The sequence below is a fragment of the Echinops telfairi genome, unplaced genomic scaffold, assembly GCF_000313985.2.
Source record: "Echinops telfairi isolate 266 unplaced genomic scaffold, ASM31398v2 ScPeMD7_3533;HRSCAF=4204_1, whole genome shotgun sequence".
NCBI lineage: Eukaryota > Metazoa > Chordata > Mammalia > Afrosoricida > Tenrecidae > Echinops > Echinops telfairi.
In genome coordinates, this window is record NW_022107432.1 from 18,953,850 (window position 1) to 18,970,369 (window position 16,520).

Consider the following 16,520-nt stretch of genomic DNA (forward strand, 5'->3'; position numbering starts at 1 on the left):
TATAAAGCTCTGTCTTATACATATATGATAAGGTGACCAGCGGGACAGTCCCAATTTTTAACAATTTTTCCCGGGTCCCGTTGCGCTTTTAAAAAGTCCCAATTTTTGGAAAGAATGCACGACAAGTTAGGGTATACGGTTTTCGGCTGCCATGTGGCTATTTCACCAGGATATGAGTTTTATCAATGGTGTCCCGCTTTTGTCCCGCTTTACCAATGATAAAATCTGGTCACCTTAACATATGAGCGTCTATGAATTTGTTTCTCTAGTCTACCTAAACTAACACACTCAGCTAGATGTCTTTGGACAGGGGGTTCAATCTGTTCAAAGCCTCAGATTCTACAACTAAAAAAGCACATCCCTAAAAGGTAGTTGAGTATTAAATGGCATCATGGTTTTATCAAAAGGACATAGAATGTGCTCAATAACTGTGAAACTCCAAACCAACCTCACTGCTTTGGGAGTCAATTCCGACCTAGAGTGATTCCCATGAGTTTCCTCGGCCGTATCTCTTTACAGATGCAGAAAGCTTCATCTCTCTCCCTCAGAGTGGCTGGAGGTTTCAAACTTCCGACTTCGCAGTTAGCTGTGCAACTCATAATCCACTATCCCGTCAGAACTATTGTTTTTAGTTGTTGTTCTTAGCTTTTACTTCCAACTCATGGTGACTTCATATAGGGCCTCTGAGATTTACAATCTCCGGCGGCTGTATGGGAGGCAGGCAGCTTCATCTTTTTGCGGACCACTGGCTGATGGGTTTGAACCACCGACCAGTGAGGAGCAGTGAGGAGCCCAACACCATGTCCACAGCACGACCAGGACCCCTTAAATCACTCGAGAGGCCCCTGGGAAATCCTTCTCTTTAATTCTTGGCTCAACTTTAGAGGAATGGGGCCTGGGAGAGCCGTTGGACAAACAAAAGAAACAAGCAAGTAAGAAGCCTTTATTGGAGAATAAAATACAGAGAAAATAAATCATTTTATGTTTTTGCTATTTCTGAGAACACCTTGCGAAGACATTACAAAGGATTTTATAGGAAGCTAATTCCTAAAGAATTGCTACTCAATCATGGGAACCTCCATGAGACAAAAATATCAAATGTGAAGCTGCCATTTCTTGCCAAGGGTGTCTGCATTCTCTTACCTTTCTTGGGAGAATGCCACTCTCCTCAATCTATACCACGTCATAACAGCAGTTTTGGCGTTTTTGAGGGACTCGGATCATGCTACTTTTCAATGTTCTTTGAAAGGTGGGAATATGAAGTCTGAAGGAGCAAGGTCAGGGCTGGAGGGTGGACGCAGTAAGGTGTCCCAGTGAGATTCAGAGTCTTTGGTACCCTCAAGGAGTGAGCATCATTGTGACTTGGGGTGGGGGGCATTTTCTGGGTGTACATTTCCTGGCCTTTTTCTCATCAGCACAATTTTCCATTTTCCTAAGTTGTCTTCATCCCATGCCCTTTAACATCTGTCACCACTACTTCTTTGGAATCCTGAATAAAAGTTCTTCATATCTTCTGAGCTCCCCTCTGTCTTATTCATCTCCCGGGTCTTGGTCTTCTCAAGCTCCCTTAAAACACTCGATCCAGGTAAAATGATTCTTTTAGGGGGAACAGCCTTCCCCCAAACTTCAATGTTTGGGGTCGATGTTCACTGGAGTAACTTTGATCTCAAAGTTATCCCCCCACCCCCAACCCCCAACACATGGCACAAAAAGGTAAGCTTTTTTTTTTTTCTTCCCCCAGGTACCCTAATGAGACTCAGACAAGTGTGTTACTGAGAGAGCTTGCCTACAGCCATCCATGGGTTTTGCTTGATCTGTGCCTGTATCAGCTGGAAAACCTAGCAGCAAGACCTGTTTACTTACCTTAGCATTTTTTGAAAGAAAGCAAAGCACAGACACTCGGTCCAATCTGGGGGACATTGATCTTCATCGTTCTGAATCACTCAGGAAACCACGCTAGAAAGAGACGGGCACATTGGAGAGAAGCTCTTTGTTCTCCACCCAAGAAGGGGTGAACATTGTGAGAGCGAGATACTTTCTCCGAAAAACCCGGAGGCATCACAGGTACCTTTAGGCCTGGGATAAGACACAAAACATGGTACCAGCGGTCAGTGTAAGATATGAAAATCATAATAATTTACAATTTATCAAGGGTCACGAGGGTGGGAGGAGGGAGGGAGGGAGGGAAAAAAGAGGAACTATCAAGGCCTCAAATAGAAAGTAAATGTGTAGAAAATAATGATGGCAACATATGCACAAATATGCTTTATATAATGGATGTATGGATTGTTATAAGAGCCGTAAGAGCCCCCAATAGAGTGATCTTTTTAAAAAAAGATAAAAAGCCTGTCAGATGACATCGCCACTCATCTAAGTTTCACGCTTGGAGCACTTCTTTTCCAGAATCAATCCTGTAAGTCTGGGAGCAGATCCTGCCTCCGTGTTTACTCGCCCACCCCTGGCATGAGGCTGATCCCATGGCCACTCAGAGCCACTCTACTGCCCAGAGAGCTGCTTCCTGGGTTTACTGAGGCTCTCATCTTTAATGGAGCAAACGACCTCCTCTTTCTCCTGAGGAGCGGCTGGTGGATTCAAACTGCTGACACTGAGTTTAGCAGCCCATTGTGTAAGCCAAGATGCCACCAGTGCGCCTTCTCTTTGCACTCCGTTGAAGCGCATCCGGAGGATCTGAATAGATTCAAAGTGACTATGCACCATACCCTGTACTGCACACACACAGCTCGCAGCACGACGTCGACAAGGGCAAGCAGACTCAACAAGGACTTGCTTGTAATGGGCTGAGTGAGTGCACCGGCTTGACGAGCCTGGGCTGCCAGGTGAACCTTGGAAGAATAATCCAACTTCAAAACCCTTGGGCCGGAGAGGGAGCAAATCTACTTGGAAAAGACCATCAACGAATGTACCAATGTGCTTGACACAATGGATGCATGTATGGATGACGATGAGTCGTATGAGGCCCCAATAAAATGATTAAGGAAAAACAAAGACCATTCACCCCCACACCTGTGAAGGGAAGAGAGCGTTCCTTGAGTTCTTTCACCTTTACGCTGATGGGGAAGTGGCCCCGTATTTTTAGCAAACACCCCCGGAGACCAGCCCGTTCAGGAAAACAAACAAAGCACAGGTCTCTACACAGGCTCCGCTTGGGTGTGCGCCAGCTGGGCCTCACATTCAGCCTTGGAAACAATGCTCCAAGATTGACGGATTTATCCAACCAGGACCTGTTGAGAGGCTGCCTTGGGACACAGTTCTAAGCACAAGGTCTTTGATTAACAAGAGGAACAGGGCAGCTGAGGTCCTGCTCTGATGAGGTCCACCTGTCTATCCCCCATCATGCATTTCTGCTTAGCTGCCAACCTAGCTTGTCCTTGGCTGGGGCAGAAAGTTAGCACACTGTCTTGCTCATCAAAAGGTTGAAGGTTCCAATCTGTCCAGAGGTGCTTGGGAGGAGAGGCTAAAAACTTCAGCCTCTGAAAATCTAATGGAAGGCAATTATGCCCTGACACACACGGGGTTTCCAAGAGACAGAGACGGCTCCGTGGCAACTGGAAAATACACAAACTTGTCAACAAATCTACCATGTTAAGCTCATCTCAGCCATCTCTTCTTGCTCTCTCCTAACTTCTGTGATCGTGCTAGTCTTTTGTTTTTTTTTTAGAAAAATACATTTGCATGACTTGGGCTTGTCAATAAATAACCCACAATGCATCTACTTTCATATTTCAGTTTGCAAAGAAAAACGTACTGCTGCTCATGTTTCATTCACTCCCTTCCTCTTCTGTGTTCGCACATCCCATAGGCCCATCGTGGGTCATTGCTGCTGCCTGCACCACCTGCTCCTCCTCTCCTCCCAAAGAGCGGCCGAGATGCTACAATGGGATGCTTACTACATCCTGTTTTTAATCATGAGCTGTTTTCATCTCCACTAGTCTTGTTTCATCAGCTCGCTGTGTGCTCCCGGCCAGCGGGGACAGTATTCTTGTTATCAATTGGCCTCCAGCACACTGGTATGATACTAAGTAGGAAAGAGATGTAATTAAAACATAACCTTTAACATATTAATTTAAAATCTTCTAATAATTGAGCTATGTTCTGGATCATACATATACTTAAGTCTCTTAATATACTCGGAGCACCTAATACACCCCCAACAATAGAATGCTATGAGGGATGAAAAGGAAGTAGAAAACACAACATATGCCCTTGAGAAGTTCATATTTTCCCAATGAACCAGGAAAAACCTAGGAAAGAGCTAAACACTTTGAAGTTTCAAAAAGCCCCCTCACAGGTGCCTAGGAAGAAAGGCTTGGCAGTCTACCTCCAAAATATCAGCTTTTGAAAACCCTGTCATGTGCAGTTCTGCTGTGATACAATACTATGACACTACGGGGTTGCTGTAAGTTGAGATTGATTTGATGACAACTAGGTTTTGTTGTTGCTTCTTATACTTCTTGGTTTGAGTTGCTAGACATAGCACGCATGTGTGTGGGTAAGCATGTATAGGGTGTATTATATTTGGTTTATGAGGGCTTGTTTATTTGGTTGATCAGCCCTTAGAGAACTTTTATACTATGTATAAAAGCTAGGGGGCATAATTTCATGTCAACTGGAGAAATAAGTGAAGGGGTGGAGTCTAGCCTGTCAATCAGGTCACAGCCTAATGATGTCTCCTGATGCACATGGCCGTCTCATGAGGATTCTGGGAACTTCCTCTCTTTCTCGCTGGTGGCAGACCACCACACACTCTCTCTCTGCTCCACCTTCCTGATGAAGAGCCATACTCGGAGAGCCGGAGGAGCCATGTGGAGACCCAAGCCAGGGCTGAGACGCTTCCGCTGCCTTTGGATCCACACAACTTTGCAGCCACTGGTCTGTGAGCTTCCTGCATTTTGCATTATTGCATGCGATTGCCTGAGTCTGAAGAGGGATTTATGGACTAGTATCTGACTTATGAGCTAAGACCAGACTTACAGACTTGATCTGGACTGGGCTATGATGTTTTCTTTATATACAATTGCTCTTTGGGTCAGTCTGGGTACATTAGAGAAACAAATCCACAGAAAACTCACATATAAGAGAGAGTTTTTCTATACAGGGTAAGTGCACATCAAGAAAACATCCCAACCCAGTGCTGCCCAAGCCCACAAGTCCAACATTAACCCATATGTCCGTCACCAATCCACAAAGTCCTCCTCCATCTCACAAAACAGACACTATGACGCCGACTGCAGGAGGAAAGCCAAGTCAGTGAATGTGTAAGCATCTCAGCACTGGCAGGGGTCTCCACATGGGTGCTCCAGCACCCAGGGCTTCATTGGGGCAGGTCCATGTGGCTTCTCCTCAGGGATGTCTTGCAGGAAGTGAGCCTTGCCAGCTGAATCAAGGAACAGGCTAAGGCAATTGCACCCTGGTCTGACCATCAGAAAGCAAGAAACCCGAGAACTAGAAAAGTGAGGCTCACAGCTCACCAAGCCATGTATCTCTCCGCCCTTCAATTAACCCCACATGTGAATATCAGGCAGGTTGGCATAATAAACTAACTAACTCTTCAATATAAAGCTTTCTCTTACATATATATGAGTCTCTCTAGATTTATTTCTTTAGTCAACCCAGCACACTAGGTGATTGGATAAACCAACCCAAACCAACCAAGGTCATCAAGGTGACTAGGACTCATAATTACCCTACAGGACAGGGTAGAACTGCCCCTGTGAGCTTCTGAGACTGTGGCTCTTTACGGTGGTAGAAAGGCTTGTATTTCTCCCATGGAGAAGCTAGTGGTTTCAAACTGCTAACTTTGAGTTTAGCAAATCAACACATAACCACTCCACCACCGAGGCTCCCTAGTGATTTGATGAAACTTTAAAAATTCAGTTGTTCATCCTGATATTTAGAATAAAGAAAAGATTCTGTCAGAAGATGGGCCTGTATTTTCTCTACACTGCTCAATTAACTTGTGAGCCCGTCCTATGTAGCTAGGTTTTCGCAGACGTTTCCCTCTTCAAGCCCCTTGACAAGTGAGCATCACTCATTCGTAAAATCGTCAAACCCATTAACTGTCTATGTGGTTCATTGGTAAACATACTGTATGGGGGGAAAAGGCTCTGGATGTGACAGGACAAGATCTTGGAAGAGATGAGGAAGATAAAGCCTATATAGTGAGTATGATTCTATATCTTGCATGGTTGCACATGCTCATACGTTTCTTGCAGACAGCACACCCTTATGTTAGTTTGCTATGTGCTCTCTGCACATTGTCTACATATGCATGTTACGTGGTGATGTTAGGTGCTAAGCAATACAGTGTTCTCCTCAATAAATGGTTATCCCGAGTTAGACCCACCTCCTTGTTATCAGCACAAAAATTTGGACTTTTAAGTAATTTTTTGTTATTTGTTCATCTCGTGTTTCTCTTTTGTTTGTCCATCTCTTCTGGACAAGCTCAAATGAAATGCATTTCCTTATTGGTGGTTGTGTGGTCTGTGGAGCTGTGCGTGCATGCGTCTGGGCACTGTCTGTCTCCTAGGTTGACGGCATTTCCCCCACACCCTTCAGGCTTTGATTTGAACAGAAAAGGTGGAGCAGGTTTGTTTTTTTAAACTTAGCAATCACAGTGCTGATGTATGCAGTGCTTGAGGAAATACCTAAGGAGACATCAAAGGAGTTAACTTACTGGCTCTGCCTGACAGCTCTGGCTGTCATGGAAATGGAGCCAGAAAACGAAATGATAGAAGCCCTAAGACCAAGTGGTGTTGAAGTTGAGGGAGTAGAAAGTATGTGAGCAAGCAGAAGGTGACAGCTCATTTTTATCAGGCAAGATGTGCTGAGATTGCCCCTGTGTCTCTACAGACCTTGTGATGCATATCTCAGCCCTTCCACTTGGGGGCTATGTGTGTTTACCTGTATCTATTGCAGATTGCTTTGGTTTATTCTTTCATTCAGCCAATAATCTATGTTGAAGGAGAATAAACTGGTGTGTGTGTGTGTGTGTGTGTGTGTGTCTGTGTGTCTGTGTGTGTGTGTGTCCCATGCACACCCTTGTGTGTTTTCTTTATGAGAAATGGTAAAGTTAGACATGATACCAGGCAAAACAGCTGTGAAACTACTAACAGTTTAAAGAGGTGTCTTCTTTGGGTGGCTTGTCTCCATACAAATAGATCAGATGGCTTTTCAAGACATGTGCTGGGTGACCAGCCATCCACAGAAGACAGATGAACTGACTCCGAGGCTGACGGCTGAGAGGGGAGCTTGAAGGTTGAAATGTGAGCAAGTAGCATAACCTCAAAGTACATAAAAGAAGGGGAAGATCAGTGAGACTCTGCGTCCGTCCGTGGACTCCTTGGATGGCCAGCATGCTTGGCCGCTCACAGAAAGAGGGGCAGTTTGAGTCCACCTGCAAGTGTCTTGGAAGAACAGCCTGAAAGCTCAACCATCGCCAGCCCTGTGAGGGCAGGTCTCCTCTCGCACACGGGAGGCTGCCACGTCAGAGTCAGTTCCACTAGAGCGGGTTCTTCACTAGAGGTAGCAGTGCCCGAGTCCCCGTTCACATATCACAGCCCGGGATCCTCCCAGCGGAGGAAGGACAGTTCGTTCTGCTGTGAATCTCCCTCCCACTAGTTGTCTGAGTTTACCAACTGGAGCATGCTGTTGCCTACTGTTTTCGTGCATCAAAGGAGACCTTTGCCACTTGCCCTAGTTTATTCTTCGTATGTCTATTTTGGTCACCAGATTGCAAGCCCTTCACACGTAAGACTCTCTGCAGCTATTAAATCAACCCCTTGGCTGACTGCACAAACCTTGTAGAATGCATGCTAGGGCTTGGGCTCTACAATGAGCAAACTGTGATTATTCACTGGCCTCATGGATGAATGCCTTCCATTCTCTCTAAAGGCCAACAGTTCAGGTCTGTCCAACCCCACCATACTCCCTGCCCTCCTTTGCGACTCCCAAGCTACCTGCTTCAGACAAAGCACAGGAAGAACTGGGAAATTACGTTTTCTGTCGTGTGCCAGATCAAACACTTAAACCTCGTTCCAGCCATTCTATACAAGATGTAAATAATACCTTTCCTCTTAGAAGGTAGAATGGAAGAAGGTTTTTTCAAAGAAAAGAAACATTTTTTTTCTTTTTATCAAAAGGACTCTCTTGCTTTTATCAAATCATGTCACACATGTCTCCAGTAGACATTTGAATTATAGAAAGCATTTTTTAAAAATGAAAGTTTGTTATTGCTAACCTTTTATAGCTGTGGTTTCCATACGCACAGATTTCGTAAAGTGTAGATGGAAATATTGGAGGAAGATATAAAAGATGAAGTGGTCAAAGCAATCCCAAGGTGGCTAACAGGGAGTGTGAAGTGCTATGTTCATGCCATGAAAATTATATTAAGTAGAAGCATCAAGAGGTGGTTTAAGGTATCCATAAGGAAGTGCATAGGCTATGTGCAAATAGCACACCAATTTAAATAAGGGGTTTGACCATCTGCAGATGTGGGTGTCTCCTGGGGCCCTAGAACCAATTTCTAGAGGATAGTGAGAGGCTAATGCACATGAAATGCCACGACACAGAAAGCCTCACTTTACTTGGTAAAGGTTATTGTTTATGTTTACATTCAACCAACCATCTATTTTGTTGGAGAATAATCTGGCCTTTAGTATTTTTGTCCCTTGTATCTCCTTCCAATTTTTACCTAAACCAACCAACATTGAGTTGATTCCAACTCAAAGTGACCCAGGGCAGATAGAACTGTTCCCTGGGGTTTCAGAGGTTGTAAATCTTGACCGGAGCAGTGAACCTCAACTTTCTCTCTACTCTTTACCTCCCCAAACACAAAACCACTGCCATCGAGTCCATTCCAACTCACGGAAACCCTACGGAGTTGAGACTATAAGTCTTTCTGGTAGCAAACAGCTTCATCTTTCTCCTGGGAAGACTGATGGGTTTGAACGACCAACCTTGAAGTGGGCAGCCCCATGCCTAACCCACAGCAGTACTAGGGCTCCTTGCCTAGGTATTGGTATATCATGGGGTGGAGTGCAGGGAAAATAAAATGAAAACTAAAGACCCATTTCCTGAGATAGAGGTTTTCTTGTGTTTAACAAAATAGATAATTTGTTGTTGTTGTAAAAAATTTAAAAACTACACTCTGGGTCATGGCTCACATGGGATGGAAGAGAAAACAAAGAAAAGAAACAGAACCCAAACCAAAACCCATTGTCATTGAGTCCATTTCGACAGAAGACTAAAATAGGACGCTGATAAATAATACATCGGAGGGGTTTTACGGTTCTAAGAAAAACATAGACAGAGGAGCACTGAAAGACTGTGGACAAAGTCCGTCAAGGAGAATATTCTAGAGGAGGTGGACAAACTACTTCAATGGAAAACAAAAGCAATGGTCATTTTCCAAGGTTACCTGTTTCCTATGTTGGATGAAGGGATCCTAGAGAGGTGCCCGTGGTTCACAGAGTTCAGCTGCTAACAGCTCATTGCCAGGCGGTTGACTCTGACTCCTAGGGACTTGGTAGGACAGGGCGGAACTACCCCAGTGAGTTGTTGAGGCTGTAATATGGGAGTAGAAAGCTTTTTCTTCCTTGGAACGACTGGTGGTTTTCAACTACTGATCTTGCAGCTGGCAGCTCAGTGTGTAACCACTACGTCACTGGGGCTTATTAAGCTGTTAACAGAAGGATTGAAGTTCAAGTGTACCGAAGGGCATCTCAGAAGAAAGTCCCGGACATCTACTTCTGAAGACCCAGCCACTGAAAATGCCGCGAAGCGCGGATGTACCCTGACACACGTACGGAGGCCGCCATGAGTTAAAATCGATTCAGCAGCAACTCGATGATGTAGGACAAGCTTCCCAAACCACCATCACGTTTGATGCCCCTGTTGCTTTTCAACCTTCAGAATATACACTCTCCCCTCAGATTTGGGTCATGAGCATGTTGTGTGTGAATGGACCGGGAAGGTGTCAAAATGAGGGATCTCAACAACCCCACATGGACAGACATATATGCACACCTATGTTTATTGCAGCAATTTCCATAATAGCAAAAAGATGGAAACCACCAAACACTCCAACTATAGAGGAATGAATAAAAGAATTCTGGCAAGTTCACACAATGGAATATTAAACATCAATTAAAGTCAGTGGTGACTCTGTCAAACATTGCAAGACATTGACAAGACTAAAGAACATTAAATAAAAAACAAAAACTAAAGAACTTTAAATAAGAAACAAACAAAAACTAAAGAACTTTATGCCTGGACAAGGTAGTCGAATTTTGTAGTACTCCTGGTAAATAGGCTTTAAAACATAATTTTAATGGAATCATGTAATTTCATTAATTTAAATTGTCCCTCATTTGTAATAGTTGATGATATTTTATTTCATCCTAAACTACAATTGATTTCAAAATAGCCTTTTTTAGAACAGAACAAAATATTACATTGAGCATATACCATTTGTCATATGCGTCAAAGAGGTGAAAAGTGTCAAAGTACGTACAGATCTTAGAATTAAGGCAATAAAATGAATTGTTTTAATTTTTGAAATGCAAATAATATAGCAGTGTATGGTATACATTTATCTGTATCTAACTTTTTATACAGATAAATCTGTTCTTTAATTGTAACAATTTTATCATCTTTGATCTATCCCCCTGCCATGGCTGAGTCAATTGTGACTCATAGGGACCCTATACAGGGTGCAGGGTGAGACATCACTATATGGGCAGATAACATCTTTTTCCCAAGGAATGGCTGGTAGGTCTGAATTACGCACCTGGAGACTCGTGGTCCAATACCTCCCCGGCAGCACCATCAGTGTCTGTAATAGAGTCTAGTGGGATCGATCATTTGAAGGGTCTGGACATCAACCGAGCATGAAGGCTTCCGAGCACTGGATGCGTTGAATTAGATAGTGGAAGTAAGGGGGAGGGTCTGCCAGGTGTTTAGAATAAACAGTCAAATGAAACAATACCGCTGTTTTCACACCATTTTCTTTTGTTTGGGAGATCACAGTTCTTTTAATTAAAAATGTTATTTATGTTAGTAGATAGTGGATTTATTATTGTCCTTTTAGAGGAATTAATGAATATAATTTAAAAATTTTCCGATTGAATGTATAACAGAAAATACTGATAGGGATATAAAAACAACAAACATAATAACACTGAGTAAATAGAGAGGCTCTAATTTTTAAGAATTTAGGAAAGGAGTCTCAAAACCAACACATTTGAGATCTTCTGAAAGTCCTGGTGGTGTAGTGAGTCATGCATGGGCTGCTAACCACAAGGTCAGCAGTTCAAACCCACCAGATGCTTGACAGGAGAAAGATGAGATTGTATGCTCTTGTAAAGATTGGCAGCATTGGAAGCTCACTGGGGCAATTCTATTCTGCTTTATGGGGTCACTATGAATCAAGGGCAGGGAGTTTGTTTTTTGTTTTTGAGTTCAAGAAAACGGATTATTTTGAGTGCAATGTCATAGAAAACACTATATTATCTCGCATCGTTTTACTTGAATATCTAGACCTACTCTTTTGCTCTATCAGCATTATAGCTGGGAGATAAGGGGGTCAAGTTCATTCAATCTCACTTTCCAGATGAGTGATTTGTTAAATACTTCCTCACTCAGGGAGATAAATAAAAATGTCACTGGCAGAATGTACTCTTCCCAAAGGGGGCAGCCCTGTGACCCAGGAAGAGAAGACTGGAGCCACGTTTGAAGCCACCCCAAGGGTAAAGTAGCTCCACCAGATGCCCACTGAGTAAACATGTGAGTCTCTCAGCTGAGCTTCCAGTCTCTCAGAAAATAGCCGACTCTCCCCTCTAGGGCTCTCTCCTTGTATGCTTATAATCCAAAATGCTTGAAGCTTGATAGAAACAGGAGAGCTTGTCCCCAATAATACTGTATTGTACCAAAGAGTCATATGGCTTTGTGGACCTAGCCTGTGGAGTGACCGGGTGGTTCCAGTGCCAGCCCCATCACTTACTGGGTAGCATGGGCAAGTTTTTATTCTGTCCATGCCCTCAGTTTTCTCATCTGTTGAGTTAGTTAATTGTGCCAGCCTGGCCGATAATCACATGTGGGGCTAACTGAAAGGTGGAGCGATAAATGGGTGGTGAGCCTCGCCTTTCTAGTTCTCGGGTCTCTTGCTTTGTGATGGTCGCACCAGGGTGCAGCTGCCTTAGCAGTTCCCTGCTTCAGCTTGCAAGATTGACTTCCTACAAGACATCCCCAAGGAGAAGCCACATGGACCTATCCCGATGCAGCCCTGGGTGCTGGAGCAGCAGTGTGGAGACCCCTGCTAGTGCTGACATGCTTATTCGTTCACGGACTCAGCTTTCCCCCTGCTGTCGGCATCATTGCCTCTGTTTTGTGAGGTGGAGGACTTTGTGGACTGGTGTTGGGTTAATGGGCTAATGTGGACTTGTGGGCTTGGGCAGCATTGGGTTGGGATGTTTTCGTGATGCACACTTTCTTTACATAAAACTCTCTTATACATGAGTTGCTGTAGATTTGTTTCTCTAAAGTACCCAGACTAATACATCTGTAAAATGTACGTGTTCAGACCCATGTTGCAATGTAGTTTTAATGCACACTGTGCATGAAGTGGGAACCATAGCAGCTGGTACACAATACATTGTTGTTAACAATTAATACGTTAACCACTTTAATGGTAGTACATAAGCATTACAAATAGACATGGAACATGATTTATGAATTCCCCATTCCTGTCCAGAACCATTGCATTTCAGACTGCAGGGCATCTGTTTATAATGTACTCCCTCGAGAGCGGGGATGATGTCTCTCTAAGGTGATTCCACGAGTGTCAGAGTAGAAGTGCACTACCTGGGGTTTGCAATGGCTGAATTTGTTAAGTAAATCTCTTGGTTATTCTTCTCAGGTGACTCTCTAGGTGAACTTGCTCCATCAACCTCTCAATTAGTAACCAAGCTCACTAACCATGACCCTCCTCCCAGGGTCAAAGGGGCAGGTCCACCCCAGAGTCCACGAGTCACACCCTGCTTGTAACCCTACTCATTTCTCACTCCATCGGGTCAAGACTGACTCAGAGTGACCCTAAGCACAGGATAGAACTGTCCCTGGGAATTTCTAAGACTGCAACTCTTTAAGGGAGTAGAAAGCCCCATCTTTCTTATGAGGAGCTGCTGGTGGTTTCGAGCTATCAACCTTGAAGATTGCACTCTAATGCATTACCAGGTTACATGTAACCCAGTATGCAGAAATTCCCTAGGTCAGGACTGACCTGGGTCAAGAATGATTTTCTAGACCTGTGTGAGCTTTTCTCTTGGTATGGCTGTTTTATTGTATACCTGTTGGTGTGTGTCCCAACAGGTGCCTAGGAATGGTTGTCTGCAGGGTTTCTGGGTAAAGCTTAGGTGTGTTGACTACAAAACCAAGCTCTGTCATTGAGTCAATGCCAACTCATAGGACAGAGTAGAACTGCGCCTGTGGGTTTTCAAAGGTGTAAATGTTTACGGCACCATAAAACGTCATCATTCTCCTGTGGAGTGGCTGGTGGGCTCAAACTGCAGGCCTTGTAGTTAGCAACCCAGCTTATAACCTACCACACCATCAGGGCTCCTGATTTGCTGTCTAGGATGTCCCAATCACTACACATGTGGTGGTTTGTGTAAAACCAGGCCAAGGACGAGTATGTCTGAAGTAGGAGGCTGGGACAGAACTCCTCCTGCTCCCATCTAGGGGTGCGTCTATCCACCTCTGACTTAATAGGAGGGCTATTCTGAATGAGTGAGGTGGCTGGCAGAATCTCCAGAACAGTTACATTATACAAGGGGGTACCCCCAACAATGCAAAAATTTTTTCCAAAGTTATGTATTTAATTTTTTTTACACAACCTTAATAATTTCAAAGCACTCTCGATCACACGTAATACATTTGTCAAATCTGCAATTTCATTCTTGGAAACACTTTTCAAACTCATCGGTTTGATTGACTGACAGCATCTCCCTTGTTTTCTTTTCCTTTCACTTCTTCTATGTCATCAAATCGCTGTCCTTTCATGCCCTTCTGTATTCACAGAAATAAAAAGAAGCTGCATGGAGTGAGGTCAAGTGAGTGAGGTGCACGGGGCAAGGGAAGCATGCTGTTTTTTGCCAAAAACTGGTGCACTTTTGTTGACATTTTCATCTTTTGACATTTTCATCTGTTCAGGAATTTGATGGATGTCTAAAACGAGGTTTGTCGTCAATCTACATTTCACCTTTTTTGAAGCAAGAAAACCACTCATATACTTGAGTTGTTCCCGTAGTGCTGTCCTTATAAGTTGTGTTCAACATCACAACAGTTTCTGTGGCATTTTCCCCAGAAGGAAGCAAAATTTCACAGCTGCAGACTGCTCTCTTAAATCTCCCATCACAAAGAAACAAAGTATAAGTGAAACTGCTTTTACAAAAAAATTCACTCTGACCAGAAGGGCCTTCCCAGGTGATGCCACTAGGTGCACTAACTCAGCGAGTTGCTCAATCCTCACCTAGAGGGAAAAATGCATACTATGAAAGCTCTGCCCAGCGGGGCTTTTTCCTGTTTTGTTTTGTTTTGTTTTTTAATGGGTACTCCCTCATATGTTTTTCAGACAGTTCATGTTGAATAAGTTTAATAGTTAAATATGTTATAAATATCCATCTGGCTAAGCAGAGGGTTCCAATAACAGGCTGTGATGTAGATTCTGAGGTGTAGGGTGTATGCAGAGAACCTTCCACAATTTTACTAAGAAGATTGCTCCTTGTTTTCAGATCCTGTGATAGCATTTTCCACTCCTTCACCCTATGGAGCATGCCTGGGGTAATACGTGCAGGCATCCTTGCTCTTTCCTGCTCTTAGACACCAACCACTAACCTCTTGTATTCCTTGTCTTCAGAAGATGGCTTCATAGATGGCCCCTAGCCACCTTGGTCATGATTCTCAACAGCTACCTCTTTGCTGAACTCTCTCCCTATCAGCCACTATTGATTCTGCTTTACCTTCTAAATGGTTCTGACAAGTGCCCCCTCTTGCTGTGCTCACTGCAACAACCAGTTGGCAGAGGGACTCGGGAAATGAATGCATGAAGGCTAGCGATAGCTGAAGCTGGAGGCTTTCAATGCACTGTCTCATGATTGCTGGGAGTCCCCAGGAAGGCCAGGAGTTGTGGAACACTTCAAGGTTACAGTGTTCTTGCTTTGATTCCTTGGTCTTTACAGGTGTGTTATAGTGTTGTTTCTACAAATATTTTGAATTAGGTCAGAGCTTTGAGTGCTGAAGACATGTGTATAAATCACACAGGATCCTAATGGACTGTAGATCCTTAAGACTTCCCACTGAATATTTAAAAGTGTATAGCATACAGCCCCAATGTCTCTTTTCATTAAGCAGATAGTGTTCTGTAGGAAGAAAATGATTTCCATGACAATATTTGCAAAGGTCTAACCCATAAGCTATTCTTTGAGAGACTGTGTTGTAGGAGAAAAATCAATTTCGTGCTGGTCACAGTCATATTTCCTGATGGGCTGGGTAAATATTTGCCTATAAAGATTTGCAATATTTGCCTATGATTTGCATTCATACAGAAAAATAAATGTACCATTTGCTTTTCATGTGAATTGTCCAAACAAATCTAAGCATGCTTGCTTGCTTCAGGCAAGGCTTCCTGTGTTTCATGACATGGCCCACATTTTCCCCCTATCATTGGGAGAAAATAAAAGCATTAGGAAAATTAATGTATCTTGGTGAAATAAGAATGGTATTTATGAGGAGTGAATTAATGATCTTCCATTAACAAGGTGTCATATTTATGGCTTTGCAAGGAGATTAGCTGTAGGGAAATGGATTACTTCCACTTTTCCCAGGCTCAAAATTTGTTCATTCCCTTCTCCTTCCAGACGACAGCATCTCCCTACACGGACAGAGGCAGACTGGGCAGCCGGGATGCCTTAGAATATTGTCATTTGAACAAGCAAGAGCAAATATGGTAACGAAGAATCTCTCCTTTATGCTGCGGTTCCTGTTGAGCATCTTCAAACAGGAATTTTGAAAAACACATGTAATCGCCAAGCTCCAACTCCAGCAAAGCGGTAGATTTCCCTTTTCTGACAGGTGTTTTTACACCTGTGGAAAAGGACCGTTCCCAGAATCAGCAATGAGACTCTGATCCTTGTGGTTGTTCTTTAGGGGTCAGTAGAGATTTTAATCCTCAGTGGCATCCTATTGCGAAGGTCAGCATCATGATTAGAACTTCTGTGCAGACTTCCAAGTCTCTGGGTTCTAAACCAGGTCTTCTTCGCTGTGAGCAATGTTTCTTAAAACCAGTCATTTCAACTATCTGAAGTCCAGGCTCCCTACCAACAAAACCAGGGAGTTGAATGAGATTGGACTCATGAAATATATTGAACACACAAGCTGTTCCTTCTCAGCGCAGTCTCCCTGGCAACCAAATCAATTGCCATCAAGCTGATGCTGACTCATCAGAG